The 16,611-nt window shown below is 44.5% G+C and overlaps 1 protein-coding gene across 3 annotated transcripts in view; it reads right to left on the bottom strand.

Moving 5' to 3' along the window:
* HTR1E (5-hydroxytryptamine receptor 1E) overlaps positions 1-16,611 on the bottom strand; it is a 41,971-nt gene that overhangs the window by 20,267 nt on the left and 5,093 nt on the right. Inside the window, exons 2-4 of one of the 3 annotated variants that reach the window (XR_008576410.1) lie at positions 3,274-3,399; positions 3,103-3,180; positions 2,547-2,980 (exon numbers count right to left, since the gene is read on the bottom strand). The exons of 1 other annotated variant lie outside the window; for it this stretch is intronic. The gene's annotated coding sequence lies outside the window, so the exon portion shown is untranslated. Of the gene's footprint in view, positions 1-2,546; positions 2,981-3,102; positions 3,181-3,273; positions 3,400-8,332; positions 8,619-16,611 lie in introns of those variants that run through there. One more of the 3 variants, XR_008576411.1, reaches the window with a different exon arrangement.

The raw sequence follows: 16,611 nt of genomic DNA, 5'->3' as shown, positions 1-16,611 counted from the left end.
GCTGCTGCCTCCATAGTTCTGTCAGCCCAGCGCTGTTCCCATGCTGCAATGCTCATTGCTGCATTTTGTACTGCTGGGGTATGGCCAAAATTACAGCCTGCAAATGCAATGAGGGCGGGGAAAGCTGTAGTAACAACTGCCCACTGCAGTGGGGGGCTAAATTCTCTGTCCAAAACCAAAGACAACCCCCTTGCAAGGGCTGAAAAATGCAGAGATGTACCTAAACTCAGTTTGTGGGCATTCCACTAATTATTTTCCATTTACTGTTGCCATCCTTTCTTTCCACACTTCTGCATTCACTCTGTGCCCTTTCATGGTTAGGTCACGGAGTGGACAACAGTTTTGAATTATGCCTGTCATCTAAGGCTAGCTACAGGATGTGCTCTCATGACAACGACTGTAAGTCACAGCTAATGCAAAATAAATGTTTTAAAGTATTTCATATGTTAATTCTAGTCATCAATTAATTTAAGTGAAAGAACAGCTACCAGAGGTTCATCAGCATGCTTTGTATTGATTGAAAGGCACGAGTAGAATGCCTGCTTTCCAGCTATGGAGTATGTCTTGGTGAGAAGAGCTCCCATTTACCTACTGTTGGGATATGACCCTTTTAACCTGGCCCAGGTGACAGCAGCCACAACGCAAATAAATGTGCTACAGGACACTTTCCATACCACCATACTGACCACTGGGCTGGGACACTGTAAAAGGAGAATTTTTGTCTCCTTGATGGGCACCAGTAGTGCTAGACTTGCAATACATTAGCCATAACATCCCCAGCTACACGTACTCCTATTTCCCTCATCTGTACCCTTAGACCAAAGTGTGCTCATGTCTAGCATTATTGCAACCCATCACCTTCTTATTGTGGAGCTGAGGTGGGACATCAGAGATGGTGGTGGACACTCAGGTTGCTGCTTGGTGCCATGCAGATGCAGGGAGGCTCTGCTGGGCTGAGAGCACACAGGATAGACACAGGGCAGGAGAGACAGGGACAGCTGAGGTAGTATTTGGGGCAGCAGTGCCCAGACATTTCTGCTGGTAACCCCCTTTCTCCCGTGGGAATCCCAGCTGGCCTTTGCAGCAGTGCTCTACCCCTGCTGGGGATCAGGGGGCCTGGGCTGGGAATTGCTATTTTATCAGAGGAAAGAGATTGTGTAAACAACCTGGGCAGAAATCTGAGAAACCAACACTTTTTTTTAATGGCCTTGCTCAAACGGTCCATCCCATCAGCATGTCTGCCCCAGAGCTCAGGGCAGTCAGTCTGCCCTGTCACGCTGAGGACCTGCCCAGCAGGTCCAAGGTACAGCCACCTTCTGCCTGGAGCTTGTTCTGGCCTTGCACCACCTGAACACACTGAAGAAGGAGATGGGAGGTTCGGAGGCAGACTCTGATTGCTATGTAGTGGTTGTCCCCCATTCTCCCTTGTCTCCAGCTGCAGCATCCTTGTTGGCACTGGGTAATGTCTCAGCTGCTCTCTTTCCCAACACACCTCGCAATCTCCTGAAAAATCATTTCATGTGGTCCTTCACATGGCATGACATGCTTGCAGATGACTAACCTGCATTTTACACTTGCAGAAGGAGGTTGGACTAGCTGACCTCCGGAGGCCCAACCTACATGACTATGAGTACAGCCACTGTTGCATACCTTACAAGAAAATACATGAGTGAACCAGTTGTATCAACCTATCCTAGTTTAAAAAGGAAATCCTTCTCTACCTAGGAAAGTTTTTTAGGAAAAAAATGAACAATTTTAAATTGATGACAGCAGCATCAGTACCACACTTCCTTTGGGCAGGCAGCTAACAACAGTGGCTTCTCTTAGCGAAGCTTAAGGTGGGTCTGTTCCCTTCATCCCAACGTCCCTGTTTTGCCACAGCCATGTGCCGCATGCTGCAGCACGTGACCACAGATGGGCTGGGAGGCATGGACTGGAACCGGTGATGCCTCAGCTCTTGGGGCATCCCGTAGGCTGGGGTGCACTGGTGAGTCACTGCTCTCCTGCTAAAGCGCTATCACGGGGCACAGGCAGCACAGTAGGCTGCTGGGGTAGTGAATCATATCCCTCACAAACCACAAAACGTGACAGCAGGATGCATCTGGGGAAATCCCTGGAGAGATGCGCCAACCTGCTGCACAGCCCGAGCGCTCCCAAAGCTCGTGCCCCAGAAGAAGTCGCAGCTATGGGTGGCTGGAGGCTTGGCGTTGCCGTCCTGCCTGCCCACTCTTTGTGGGGACGGCCAGGCCATGGGGTCCCTTGTGGTTCTCCCCACGGTGGTGAGGGAGCTGCTTCACTTGGGACCACACTGGAGGGCGAGCAGCAGCTAAATGCTCTGGAGACATGGCATGCAGAGGCGCTGGTGACACAGGGGCTCCTCAGCTGGGAGAGCATCTCTCAGGGCACTGGACAGTTGTAAAAAAACCAGCTTGGATGGCTGCAGGTTGCTGCAGCAAATTAAATATGATGAAACACAGTAGACAGTTTTATATGCTCTATTAACTGTATTAGACCTTCATATTGGAATAATTTATTGCTGGATTCTACACAGCACAGATGAAGTGCCAAACCTTCTCCAGTTCAGGTCCTTTCCAGAGGCCTTGGCATAGAAGATACATCCAGTACGAGTTAGTAGGAGCTGGAAATTTATTCTGGAGGCTGTCCAGCAATATCAGAGGAGCAGCTGGAACCCTTAATCCTAGTTGTTTTCTGTCATGTTGGCACTGCTGGAGCACTCGGTAGGAAACACCAATCCAAAACAGTGTTGAGGTTTCATGGAGACTGTTCAGCAAGTCCTCCTCTCAATGACCATGTCAGAAGTACTCCATGTTTCAAATTAGTTTGATTTGCTTCTCACCTAGTGATCTGCTGGAGCAGCGCTGGCTATGGAGAAGGTGACTTCCCGCATACTCACGCTGGTGGAGTCACTGCCCACTTCATCCTTGCTGAACAGTGGCAAACACACCCCTGGGCTGAGCGGCTGCAGGAGGAAAATGAGGCAATTCAGAGGTTATTCGTATGTGTCCCACTGCAGTGGCTGCAAGCAGGAATGTTTTTGCTGCTCCTCACACTCCTCTGCAATGAAGATGTGCAGGCACTCACCTTTGATGGATGATTACTCTTGGATGAGCTTGCTAATGGCTCCAGTTATGTCACTCATGAAGCTGTTCTTTGAGATTCCTGAAAGACCCCATTAACACTGCATTAGAATCCTGATGGGTTTCAGTCACTGAATTATTTAATTACTTAAATTTTTTAAACGTATCAGAATACCTTCTAAGTCAAACGTGACCTCTTGGTCTTCTGTGACAGGGGCTGACCTTGACCATGCTTCAGTGGGCTGCTGCAGCCTTGCTTTTCTCTTCATACACACTCTCCCTACAGTGCTCGGCCTTGTACCTTCAGAAAAAGGTGTTATTGAGGAAAGCAGCATGCTAAGTGGTTTTCTTTTTTTGTGATTTATCCAAGTGCCTGTTTGCTCCCACATGCTGTGAGTGGATAATAGCAGTTCTCAATCAAAGTTAAAATTACTAATGCTCTTGTCTGTGGAAAATTTAGTGCAGGAAAAAAAAAAGAGGTTAATGATGCTGCTATACTACTGATCTTACTATGGCTTGTCATATCTTCATCCCTGCACCCCTGTGCAGCATTATTACATTGACTGGTTATTCCAGTCCATATTTCCACTGAACCCGATGTAAGACAACTGTATCCGATATTCTGCTAAAATGGTGAAACTAGTGTAAAAAAAGCCATGTAAACAACAACAAGAAAACAATGTTTTTTTCAGACAATATGTACATCATCCACTGACACTGACAATTCAACAATATGCTAAGAGTGATTAGCACAGAGCATTACTCTGTCCTCCTCCTGAATATATGTTTATAACAGTAAATTTTGTCTACGTATTTCCTCAGAGCTGGAAGCTGTTGAAATTAACTTGCACAGGATGTTTGAGTAGTCTTTAAAAAAATTGAGCAACAACAGCAGCCACTCTTCCTTCAAGTTATTGACATTTCAGTGCCTGCCTGCAGTTCCGACATACATAGACAATATACCATTAATTATCTTTTTCTAATTGTGTTCACTCTAGGGTCTTTTGTGACTCACAAGTTATGACTACTTTTAAGTTGTAGTCTGCTACAATTTTTTTGTCAGTCTAAAAGGGCAGAGAGATGATTCCTTGCACTTATATATTCTCCGTCTTCTACTGAACACATTTAATTTATGGGAACAGTGAAACTAGAAAATGGGACAGCATTAGAGTTTCATATATTCACGCACAAGGTCATTTTCAGTTGAGATAGATGAACTCTGATGGATTACACAGGGTCAAATTATATGCCTCAAATTATATTTATCAAATTATATGATGTAGTAGTGATGGAGTGGTTTGGCCAAGTCGCTGTAAGCTCCTTATCTGAAAAGATCTTTTATCAGGCATCTGAAACCACTCTTGGCTACTTAATCAAAACCAGTCTGGTTTGCAGGGGTCATCAGCATGCATGGGTCACTGCCTAAATTACTCCATCTGTATGGTAAGAGCAACTCAAATGATTGCTTGTTAGATAGTCTGGGATCAAGTCACCCTTTGTCAGAGTGCCTGGTCTCCGACACACTGCAGCCTTCAGCAGATGGATGAAGTTATCCTTTGGGTGCCTCAGGCCCAGCCAGAGCCCCACTGAATACTGCTAGTTCCTTGTGGTGCTTTACAGAAAGATTAGCAAAGTGCAAAATTTACTCTTCAGATATAGTTCTGTCCAAAGGTTGTCCTCCCCTGTATCCCGGATGCCTTCAGTGTGCCTTTTTTGTACTCTTCCCGGTGCTACGTGGAAGGTTTGTTATTACACTGGCTCCAGCTCACAGACATGCAGACACATGTCCTCTTCATATCACTCCATGCCTTCTTTCACAGGTCTAATACAAAGCTCTTGGCAGCTAGTGGAAAGATTCCCATTTTTCCCCAAATTTTGGACGAATCATTCCCAAAGTCTCAAATCCCCCAACCCCAATTTTCCCAAGAGTCCTTGTTTGTTGGAGTCTGCTGCAATGTAAGCCTAAATTCAGAAAGTCTTAAGCACAATGAAATATGACAATACTTCCAGAGGCAATTGCTGGGGCTGTTTCCTTGCTGAAAATTACACACATATTTAGTTCCCAGTGAATTACCTTCAACAAGTGCCTGCATGGGGCCAGCACGGGTGTGGGCTCAGAGGCCAAGCCGTGGCCCAAGCGTGCGAGGTGCTGCCCTAACAGATAGCCATGGCTCTTTCCCAGAGACCTTGCGGTTCTGGGTGTGTTTGCCTTAGGAGACAAAAAGGGAGCTTATTTAATGCAAGTGATCAGGCACCCCTAAGGCACTTCTTGCCTTAGTTATATTTGCACAGGAATAAAAAGGAGTAGAAGGAAAACTCTGCTATTATCAGAACAGTTTGACATTCCCAGTGCATTAGCACATGAAATGATCTGGTGACAGAGTAAATAAGACATGAAAAACTCTTAAAAAGCTTTTACAACAAATGCTAAGATGCTTCCATCTCAAAGGTGACCTGTAATTGTTAACAATTTGCAAAAACAACCACATCAATGAAAATGAGGGTTACAATACAGTTATTACAAATGCTTCCAATAATCAAGTTAAAGTATTCAGCACAACTGGCTTCAAACATGCCTTTTAATTTCCAGCTAAGGCCCTGTGACAATTGGGCTGGCTGTATACTAGCAGCTGGTAACAAACGTCTCCGCGGGAGCCCTTTGCTTTTGCAGAGGCAGCACAGCTTCCCTGCTGAACCCAATGGCTTTTGCGAGTCCTTCAAAAACGCCCGACTTCGTAACTCTTCTCTAGGTCCTGCAGGCTGAAGCTGGATGCTGTCCAGCTGTGGCAGTCATGCCCTCACTACACTTTATCTCCATGTCCCGACAGTGATTTAATTTTATCCCACAGCCTCCCAAGGTGCTGCTTGAGCAAGGAGCTGGCAGTCTGCCCTGGACATCTGAACGACCAGTCCGGGTGGGCAGAAACGGGCCACATCAGGGTACGGTGGTCCGTGAGACAACTACTGTGGCCAGGTGTGCTGGCAGCAGCGCACGCCAGTCCTGTTGCGTTCTAGATTAGGACTTCAACATCTTGATGGGATTTTAAATAGCTTTTATTGCCAGCCTCATATTATAGCCACCAAAGCCAGTGATTTATTTAATTTAGAACAGCTTTATTCAGAGGCGTTTACCCACAGTGTCCAAATCTGGAGGCGCAGGAAAAGAGGTCACTTACAATTTTTTTTTTTTTCTGGTTATTTTCAGCAGTCCTCTATTCAAAATAACTTGGAGCTGTGCACAAAGGCTGATTATCAAACCTGTCCTGGGGATTTAGTCACACAGCTGTGCATCTAAATCTCCTTAACCATGTTTCAACAGTCTCAAACACATGATGTTAAATTGGAGACAGGATTTTTGGATTATAGTTGGTGAAATGGAAGAGGGAGCACCAGGGTTAGAGACTAAGCAAAGGTGTGACTTCTGCACAGGGCAACTGGCTGTGAGGTTGTACTACAAATGGTGGCATGGAGGAAGGATCTCCTTGGCCTCCTCAAACAGCATAGACTGCACCAGACTCTATTAAACTGGCAAGAAGCATGCACTAGGACAGCAGCACCGCTCTTAAAAATACAGTGTATTTTGCACCCGAGGAGTTTGGAGTTTGACAGCTTTACACCTTTGGAAACAGCCGCGGATGGCGTGCTCTGCTCAGAAGAATCGCTGTGACCTGCAGGAGCAGGAGCTGAGACCCAGAGCTGACACACTTTCCTGATTAAGCTGTAACCAACACAGTGGAGTTACCATTTTTCCCCAAGACCCAGTCTCACAGCTTTGCCAGATTATTTTGACATGTTTTCTCCACCCTGAGGATTTTAACTTCACTTGTAACAATACCTTTTAGCTTGGAAACACTGTTGATTTTCTCTGCAGATTCTTGCCAAAAAAAGGGGGGGGGGAAGCAAAAAAGCAAAAAAATAATTTATTTCCAGACAATTAAGAGTACTAGAATTGTTCAGGTGCTAAAGTCAATGCAAGGTATCAGCTGGTAAGTGGGAGGCTTAAATGTTAAAAATCTCAAGGTAGCAAGACAATGATTTGAAGAGGGCTTCTCTCTTCCGATTACTACAGAGAAAGGATGATATTACAATGAACTTTGTTAAGATGTAATATTCCCGACAGAGAATAATTGATGCTAACGTTAGTGTCAAACTGAAGATCTGAAAGAGACTAATTACTTTTTCTGCTAGGAAGAACTTTCCATTTTGTCACTGCTTCGATACCTGAGCAATCCCATTAATCTCAAATGTCTGAATCCCAGCTCCTCTGCTTAATTTCTGCTGGGAATTGAGGGAAATAGCAAAACCAGCCACACCAGAGCTTACAGTAACTGAATTTGATGTCCTTAAATCAGAAGAACATGTCAAAACATTCCAGATAGTCTTTTAGCATTCATTTTTAAGGAGCATGCAGCTAGAAGAAAGTAAGCATCCAGGGAGCAGGGTGTCTCATGGTGGGTGCTGATTTGGCCATGCACTGCTGGGATGGGGAGTGAGGGTTCCTACCCCCGTGCTCTTGCATGGGGCAGTGGGGACATGCATAGGGCTAAAAATGGGGCCTCAAAGGGAGGCTGGCTCTGCTTGCTATTTCTCCCGTTCTTTCTTGCTGTCATTAGCTCATGACAGGGGGAATGTGCTCTCCCTCCAGCTTTTATACTGCTTCTCTAGAGGTTTCTATTTGGTCCTGGCTCCCAGACTGAAGGAAAGCAGTTAGCTACCTCCCTTGAGCATCTTAGCCTGTTAGCTCTGAAGCTCCAAGAAAAGTAAGCGCTCAGGTTGTTTGAGAGAGAGCATCAAGAGAAAGCATCATCTGGTGTTTCAAGAGAAAGCATCAGCTGGAAATGAAGGGGATTAGCACAACGTCTGCAAAACTACAGTAGCTCCACAGCATTCCAGCGATCTTCCCTTACTCAGTGTTCACTCTGCTCGCGTGCTGCTTTATGGTGGTGTGTATCCTCCCTGATTATGTTGCAAAGAAAGAGAGAGAATCTCAACGAACGCTTTTCAGACAACATTCGACTCTGCAAGAACTTTGTCAGACTATTTAACATTGGCAAAGAGGAAATAAGTTTAATTGCTGGGAGAAGGGATATGAAACAACATTTTATTGTTCTTCACAATAAAGTAGGAGCTTTGGGAGTCTCCTTGAAGAGCATGAAGATGCCACATACGTCATGCTGTAAAAAGGCCGGAGCCAAATCCCATTGGAAACTCCATGCTGGAAGGGACTGCAGGAGATGATGTGCTGTTAGGAGAACAGAGCTCATATTTCATCCCTATAAGCACCAGAAGACAAGGCTTTCTCCTCAGCTAGGTTATGTTTGGCACATGAAATGTCAGGAAAATGCAAGCTTCTTGGTGTCACAGGAAGCATTTGTCTTTGCCTGGATGACATTGATTTGGAGAAGGAGTCTCCAGGTGAAGATGTAGAGATCTCTACATGATCAGAGGTGCTCTATTTCTTTCCAAAGGTGCTGGCTACATCCACGCCCACTTGTGAATTCAGTGCAAAGGATAATGCACCTGGGGACAAACATGGGCACAAGATTAACACTGGAGTGTGACTGGAAGTAGGCAACCGCGTCACCATATCTGCCCAAATTGGTATGGAAGGATCGAAAGTATCCTGGAAATGGCTTCAAGGGAAATTTATGCCTAAATGAGCTGTCAAAAATCAGCAATTTGGGATGCCATTTTGTAGCATACCTGACAGGCATGTAATAGAAATTGAATACAAATTTTGAGGGGCCAAAGCAATTAGGTAAAGAGACGTCATTTCAGAGATCCACGAATAGTCACCTGTCCAGGGACATACCTGAAGACAATGTTGGTTCAACAAGAAACAATGACTATCTAGATCTCTGTGTGTTGATGCTTCAGTGCAGAAACACAAGGAACCATCAAGAAATTGTTGGCAATTTAACTCCATCAGGTTAGGCATGGGCAGATGGCCAGGATGTGGCGCTGATAAGCAGGCATAGCTTGTTGATGATTTTCTTACCATCATCTGGCTTCACTGTCCAAGGTCTACTTTTACATGCAATGGGCATTTCAAGCTCTTTTTGACTCCATGACATCCACTGGTTTTTTTCTCCTCTATTTGCCAAAAAACATTCTAGCACAAGTGAGAATTCAGACTGATTGATTTTCAGAATAATTTTCAAGATCACGCAGTATTGCTCAGCCTTGTACTGCACACAGTTTGAACCACATACACAGGATTTTTTTTACCTCATGGAACAGCTTAAAGTATTCTATCTAATATGGCTCAAAATTAGATCAGCATTGGTACTGCTGTACTAGATAGTAAAATTATTTGAAGGTTGTTACATTAAAAGGTCCATTAAGATATTTGTTGTTGAATCAACAATGTAAAAGCATTATGCTTAAAAGTAGCCAAAATAAAATTACTTCCATGCTTTGCCTGCTGAAGATAACATTTAATAAACAATTTTATTAACCAGTTCCAGGGAGAAAACATATTTTTCTGAAAACAGACTATGGTATTAACAGTATAATGAATTAAATATACAGAAAAGAGAGATATTACATGCACTCAAAGTATAATTTTTGAAATAACTATAACATCTTTTCCCCCCTCTTGAATAATGCGCATTGTGTGCCTGGTTAGAAAACAATAGCTTGGTTATGAAATAATGGAAATTTTATCCATGAAGATGCCACCCTCACATTAAAATCACCACACAGCTCACACTGTGCTGCCTGCAAGCTTCTCAGGTATAAATCTAGCAATAAATAAGGACTATTTTACTGTGGCTCCTAACCTTATGGGAATGTCTTATTAAATAGTTAATTAGAATGTCCTATACACTATCGAACAAAAACATCAAATGAAGCTGCACTGTAAAAATTAAATCAAGAGATGAGATAAATGCTAGCTTCTACATTTTTAACCTACTTTTACATTTTACATTTGAAGTTCAACCTCTGAAGACTGCATGGTAACAGCTCTACTTGCTCTTTGCTGTTGTGCTACACGCTGCCTTGCAGCTGGAGGTCCCAGAGGTCCCAAGGCACAGCTGCACAGCAGGGAGACCCATGAGCTCCCCGTACCCGTGCTGCGCTGGTCGGTGGCACAGGAGCTGGTCACAGCCTGGGGTGCTCGTAGAATCATAGAATCATTTAGGTTGGAAAAGACCTTTAAGATCAAGTCCAACCATTAACCTAGCACTGCCAAGTCCACCACTAAACCATGTCCCTAAGCACCACATCTACATGTCTTTTAAACACCTCCAGGGATGGTGACTCAACCATTTCCCTGGGCAGCCTGTTCCAATGATTGACAACCCTTTCGGTGAAGAAATTTTTCCTAACATCCAATCTAAACCTCCCCTGGTGCAACTTGAGGCCATTTCCTCTTGTCCTATTGCATGTTACTTGAGAGAAGAGATTGACACTCACCTCAGTACAACCTCCTTTCAGGTAGTTGTAGAGAGCAATAAGGTCTCCCCTCAGCCTCCTTTTCTCCAGGCTAAACAACCCCAGTTCCCTCAGTTGCTCCTCATAAGACCTGTTCTCTAGACTTTTCATCAGCTTCATTGCCCTTCTTTGGACACACTCCAGCACCTCAATGTCTTTCTTGTAGTGAGGGGCCCAAAACTGAACACACCAGTGCCGAGTACAGGGGGACAATCACTTCCCTAGTCCTGCTGGCCACGCTATTTCTGATACAAGCCAGGATGCTGTTGGCCTTCTGGGCCACCTGGGCATACTACTGGCTCATATTCAGCCAGCTGTTGACCAACACCCCCAGGTCCTTTTCCTCTGGGCAGCTTTCCAGCCACTCTTCCCCAAGCCAGTAACGTTGCAAGGGGCTGTTGTGACCCAAGTGCAGGACCTGGCACTGAGCCTTGTTGAACCTCATACAATTGGCCTTGGCCCATCGATCCAGCCTGTACAGATCCCTCTGTAGAGCCTTCCCACCCTCAAGCAGATCAATGCTCCCACACAACTTGGTGTTGTCTGCAAACTGACTGAGGGTGCACTCGATCCCCTTGTCCAGATCATTGATAAAGGTATTAAAGAGAACTGGCCCCAGCCCTGAGCCCTGGGGAACACCACTTGTGACCAGCCGCCAACTGGATTTAACTCCATTCACCACAACTCTTTGGACCTGGCCATCCAGCTAGTTTTTTGCCCAGTGAAGCGTACGCCCATCCAAGCCATGAGCACCCAGTTTCTCCAGGAGGATGCTGTGGGAAACCATGCCATAGTCTTTACTAAAGTCCAGATAGACAACATCCACAGCCTTTTCCTTATCCATTAAGGGAATCACCTTGTCATAGAAGGAGATCAAGTTAGTCAAGCAGGACCTGCCTTTCGTGAAACCATGCTGAGTGAGCCTGATCACCTGGTTGTCCTGTTCATGCTGCATGATGGCACTCAAGATGATCTGCTCCATAACCTTCCCCAGCACTAAGGCCAGACTGGCAGGCCTGTAGTTCCCTGGATCTTCCTTTCAGCCCTTCTTGTGGATGTGCGTCACATTTGCTAACCTGCAGTCAACTGGGACCTCCTCGCTTATCCAGGACTGATGATAAATGATGGAAAGTGGCTTGGTGAGCACTTCTGCCATCTCCCTCACTACCCTTGGGTGGATCCCATCTTGCCCCGTAGACTTGTGCGTGTCTAAGAGGTGTAGCAGGTCACTAACCGTTTCCCCTTGGATTATGGGGGCTTCCTTCCACTCCCTGTCCCTGTCTTCAAGCTCAGGGGGCTGAGTACCCTGAGAACAACTGGTTTTATTATTAAAGACTGAGGCAAAGAAGGCATTAAGTACCTCATCCTTCTCCTCATCCTTTGTCATTATGTTTCCCCCCTTATCCAATAGAGAATGGAGATTCTCCTTTGCCCTCCTTTTTGTTGTTGATATATTTGTAGGAACATTTTTCTTGTCTTTTATGGCAGTAGCCAGATTAATCCCTAGTTGGGCTTTGACCCTTCAAGTGTTCTCCGTGCATAGCCTCACAACATTCTTGTAGCCCTCCTGAGTTGCCTGACCCTTTTTCCAAAGGTCATAAACTCTCCTTTTTTTCCTGAGTTCCAGACAAAGCTCTCTTTTGGCACATGGGGACAGGCTGCTCCTGCACCTTTAAGATTTCCTTCTTGAAGAATGTCCAGCCTTCTTGGACTCCTTTGCCCTTCAGGATTGCCTCCCAAGGGACTCTGTCAACCAGGCTCCTAAACAGGCCAAATTCTACCCTCCAGAAGTCCAAGGTAGCAGTACTCCTGACCCCCCCTCCTTACTTCTCCAAGAATCAAAAACTCTATCATTTTGTGATTGCTATGTCCAAGATGGCCTCCAACCATCACATCACCCACAAGTCCTTCTCTGTTCGCAAACAACAGGTCCAGTGGGGCGCCTTCCCTAGTTGGCTCACCCCCCAGCTGTGTCAGGAAGTTATCTTCCACACAGTCCAGTAACCTCCTAGACTGTTTCCTTTCTGCTGTATTGTATTTCCAGCAGACATCTGGTAAGTTGAAGTCCCCCACGAGAACAAGGGCTAGCTGCCTATAGAACATTCCATCTGCCTCTTCATCCTGGTTGGGTGGTTTATAACAGACTCCTATAAAGCATGGGAGGACGATGCAACTCCATGTTATTTGCTTTTGGGAAGTTGCTTTAGTCAAGGATGCAAACTCTCAGTTTTCTCCCCATCTTCTGGCTCTGGTTGCTCAGGAACCATCCTTGCAATCCCTGGGCTTTTTCAATCCTCCTCTGATGCCCAGGCAGATGCACTGGCAAGGGACAGTCTGGGAGGATACAGCTGTGGGGAGCAATGAGACACTTGCCGCCTTAGTGACAAGCCTCACAGAGCAGTGTTGAGTGTGGGCAGAAGATGGTGATGATCGCCAGAGCACCCTTTCCATGAGGGAAAGCTACAGGGTCATTCAGTATGACACAGCCTAGATCATATACAAAGTATGCAAAAACTCCTTCACATCTGAATAGGTTGGGAAAGAGCTTGCAGGTAGCTCTATTCACATTTGCTGAATTCCCCAAACTATAAAGGAACAAGGATAATAGCATTAGTAATGAACCCCTTAGAAAACTTCCTCAGCAACCAGAAAATAAAGAAATTTGGCTTATGAAAAGCTGAACTCTCTAATAAGATATGGAAGACATTTAAGTAATATTTTCTCCCCTATCTGATTATATATTAATAATTCATTTATGTTCTCAGCAGTTCCCAGATATCTATTGTTTCCAGTGGGCATCAACAGTGCCTAAGGGATGCAGACAAAACCCAAAAGTACATGCAGTGAATTTGTATAGATAGCAGGGACTCAGGAAAATTGGCATGAACTTTTTCTTCCAGTATGCTGCTGCGATTGGGCCTAGTCCTTACTTCTCCCCAGGACCTGGTACTTGGACTTGCCCTGGTAATGCAAAGCAGTACCTTCACATGAGCCTCAAGCTCAGCTCCGTTCCTCAGCTTGGCTGTCCCTCAGGCTTGGCTTGGACTTTCTCACCTCATTTCTGCACTTGTTCTTTTGGCTGCTCTTCAGCAACCTTGGGCAGGGCTCCCTGCTAGCTCTTATTAACAGGAACAGTTAACAGAAATGGCCACAATTATAAGTTTCCAAACACCCATGAGGTGCATTTTGACAGCTAGCTAAAAAAGTTGCAAATACCTCCACCAGTAAATCCCAGTATATGTATCTATTGCCCACCCACATTTCCAACTTGCCTCAAAGCCAGCTGTGCATAAACCTCTTGTGTATGGCTGAAGTGGTTTTCTTTATGATATGGTTTTTCCTCCTGTATGAGACACTGTAAGTATCTTCCTCTTTTGCTTTTTTTAGCAAAAAGTGTTTGAAAATAGATCTTCTATTATCAAATACCTGGGAAAATAAGCAAGCTTTACTTTTTTTAGCACACATTTCCTTTTAGCAGCTTAGTATATATGTTAAATCATAAGCCAGAGCCTATAAATAACAGTTACAGAAAACTGATATTTTGACACTAAATACTCTATCCTTTTCAAAGAGACAATTGGACTACAGTAAGTCATGAAGTGTCAATTGTTATTTAATATGAGAAGGTTTCAGAGTAAATTTGGCACTGTTGCTGTTAATGGAGGATTTCTCCCTCTCTCTCAGACACTTTTGTGCCTACTAGAGAGAACAGAGAGTTCGTGTTTGCCTCAAACTCTTCAGGACAGGCATGGTCACAACCAACAGGTTAAATGCAGGGCTTGTTTCACATCTTTAATAATGCTAAGAGAAACTGCATGTAGAAATTTCCCTAATTTCTGGTTCTAAACTTCTCCACAAGTGGGAGCAATCAGGCCCATAGTCGCTGCCCCCAGACCAAGGACGCAGCCTTTTGGACTTCCCAGACCCCACGGAGGCTCAGCCAGGCAGCACAGCTCAACCACCGGAGGTCTTCTGACACCAGGCTCCAAGCACAAATTGTAATGATTTTGGATAACTACTATTCCTTGCACCAAAATAAGAATTTCCTACTACTTCTTCCATTTTTGTTTGTTTGTTCTGTTCTCTGTCAGAGGGAGGCTTTTTCTTTTGTGTCCATGCATTACCTGACACAACTGGAAAACATCCACAGAAGGAGACCATGGGTTTCCTAATAGCAAAAGGCTCAAATAGCTAACGAGATCTACCTCTCCCCTCCTCCCCGTGTCTGACGGGTTAGCTTTTTCAAGGACCCGTGGGAGGAATTCAAATATGGACAAGATGATCGCAGTTTTTCAGAGGAACACTGTGTGTTTTAATATCCCTGAAAGCCCTCCTAAGACTCAGCAAGCAGACGCTGTGTGACACGCAGCCCAGAGAAAGGCTCATACACATACAGCAGGAGAGAGCAATTATAACCCCTCAGGTGAGTGCTCTATTCATATCAGCCCCTAATGCATAATTTGGCAAACTATTCAGGCTTTTCAGATCTGTGTTTCAGTCCAGGGAACAAAACCAATGATGATCTAGACTTTTAATTCAGGAAGATAATGTCCAGCATAATTTGATTTTTAGCTGTCTCTTACAGTGTGGAATTCACACTCACACTGTGCAAAGGGGCTTTATCAAATATTTACAGCTCTGTGAGACTGCTTGGCTAGTCTGTGCTAGCCTATGAAATATAACAGGTACAAAATCATTAGTCTCGGCAAAAAGAGAAAGGTGGATACTTGACTTTCACAGCTCAGGGAAATGTGAATTGCACGGAAAACCACCTGAGCAGCTGTCAGCTATCACAGCCAGACACGTCAAACAGAGCTGGGTGTGTGGATGTACTCAGCTGGATCACTTCACTCTGCTCTGAGCAGGCACATGCTGCTCTGACCCTCAGAAGTTTGGAGGAATCAATTGGAAAACATCTAGTAAAGAAAAAGTACGTATGTCTGCTAGTGTGACCCATTTCAGACCTCCCTCTTAATTTCCAAACTGGGTGCTAAGTACTGAGCCTAACCTATTTCAGCAGTTTGAGAAGTGCTTTGTTTTGTTATTTCAATGCTATCATGAAGTATCTTGGTAAATGGATCAAAATTAAGTTATTTGCTGTATGAATGTGTGAATCACGCTCTTATATTATCCACTCTGATGACCAGGTCCCGCCTGGCTGCCACCTTTGGTTTGCACCTTTGGAATTTTTGGGATGCGAAGTTAAGACACAGCACAGATATGATTTTGCTAAGCTTCAAGTGTTTCCCCTCATGCGAAGCTTCACACATACGGGAAATGCTACTACTCAAAAGCATCACTGCAAGAACACAGTAATGTTCTTGGTGTTGATGGGAAGCTGCCCATTTAAAAATTAAGGTATTACCTATTTGACTAGCAGTCATTGCATGTTTGCAAGTTAGGAAGACATAGTTACAGCTCAGCTGTCTACGAAACTCTCTCTAGGAGAAAATGGAAAGATTTTCATCAACAAACCACTTGAGGCAAGGCACAAAGCATTCAATTCTGTGAAACACAGAATAGTGGAATTATCCTGGCAATTTACATGTGAGCTCTGAGTCAGTGCTTTCAGGCAGGCAATAATTCCACGTAAGCATCCCTGATGAAACAGGATCATAAATCTCTTTCTGAATGGTATTTTTCAATACATGTGCTTGGCTTCAAATTCCTCTCCTACAGGAAAGACACTCAGAGACTGAAGAAGCACAGGACCCAACCCATGGAGTGCAGTTCAAGAGAGTTTTTTGCTACGTAGGCCCTCATTTGCAGTTTCCTATGCTAGTTTGAAATGGGTATTCAAATAGGTAACTGAAATAGGTATTTCAAAATCAAAAAAAAAAAAAAAAGAGAGAGAAACAGCAGGCCAGGTAGCAATTTCTCTCTAGGGTAGCAGATAGCCTGGCCAGCTTGATTAAAAAAAATAAAAAAAAAAAAAAAAGTAAATCAGAACCAATAATACCTTAATAAGAAAACCTAATTTAGCTTGTAGGGAGGAATAAGTTAATCTGAAAGTAAGTGAATGTGTAGGTTTTTTTCTCTATAAATATCTTTTTTCTTTTGCTGCTTGTGCTATAAA

This window comes from Grus americana, chromosome 3 (assembly GCF_028858705.1).
Source record: "Grus americana isolate bGruAme1 chromosome 3, bGruAme1.mat, whole genome shotgun sequence".
Taxonomy (NCBI): domain Eukaryota; kingdom Metazoa; phylum Chordata; class Aves; order Gruiformes; family Gruidae; genus Grus; species Grus americana.
Note: the sequence above shows the minus strand (reverse complement) of the source record. Positions and strands in the feature narration are given on the sequence as shown.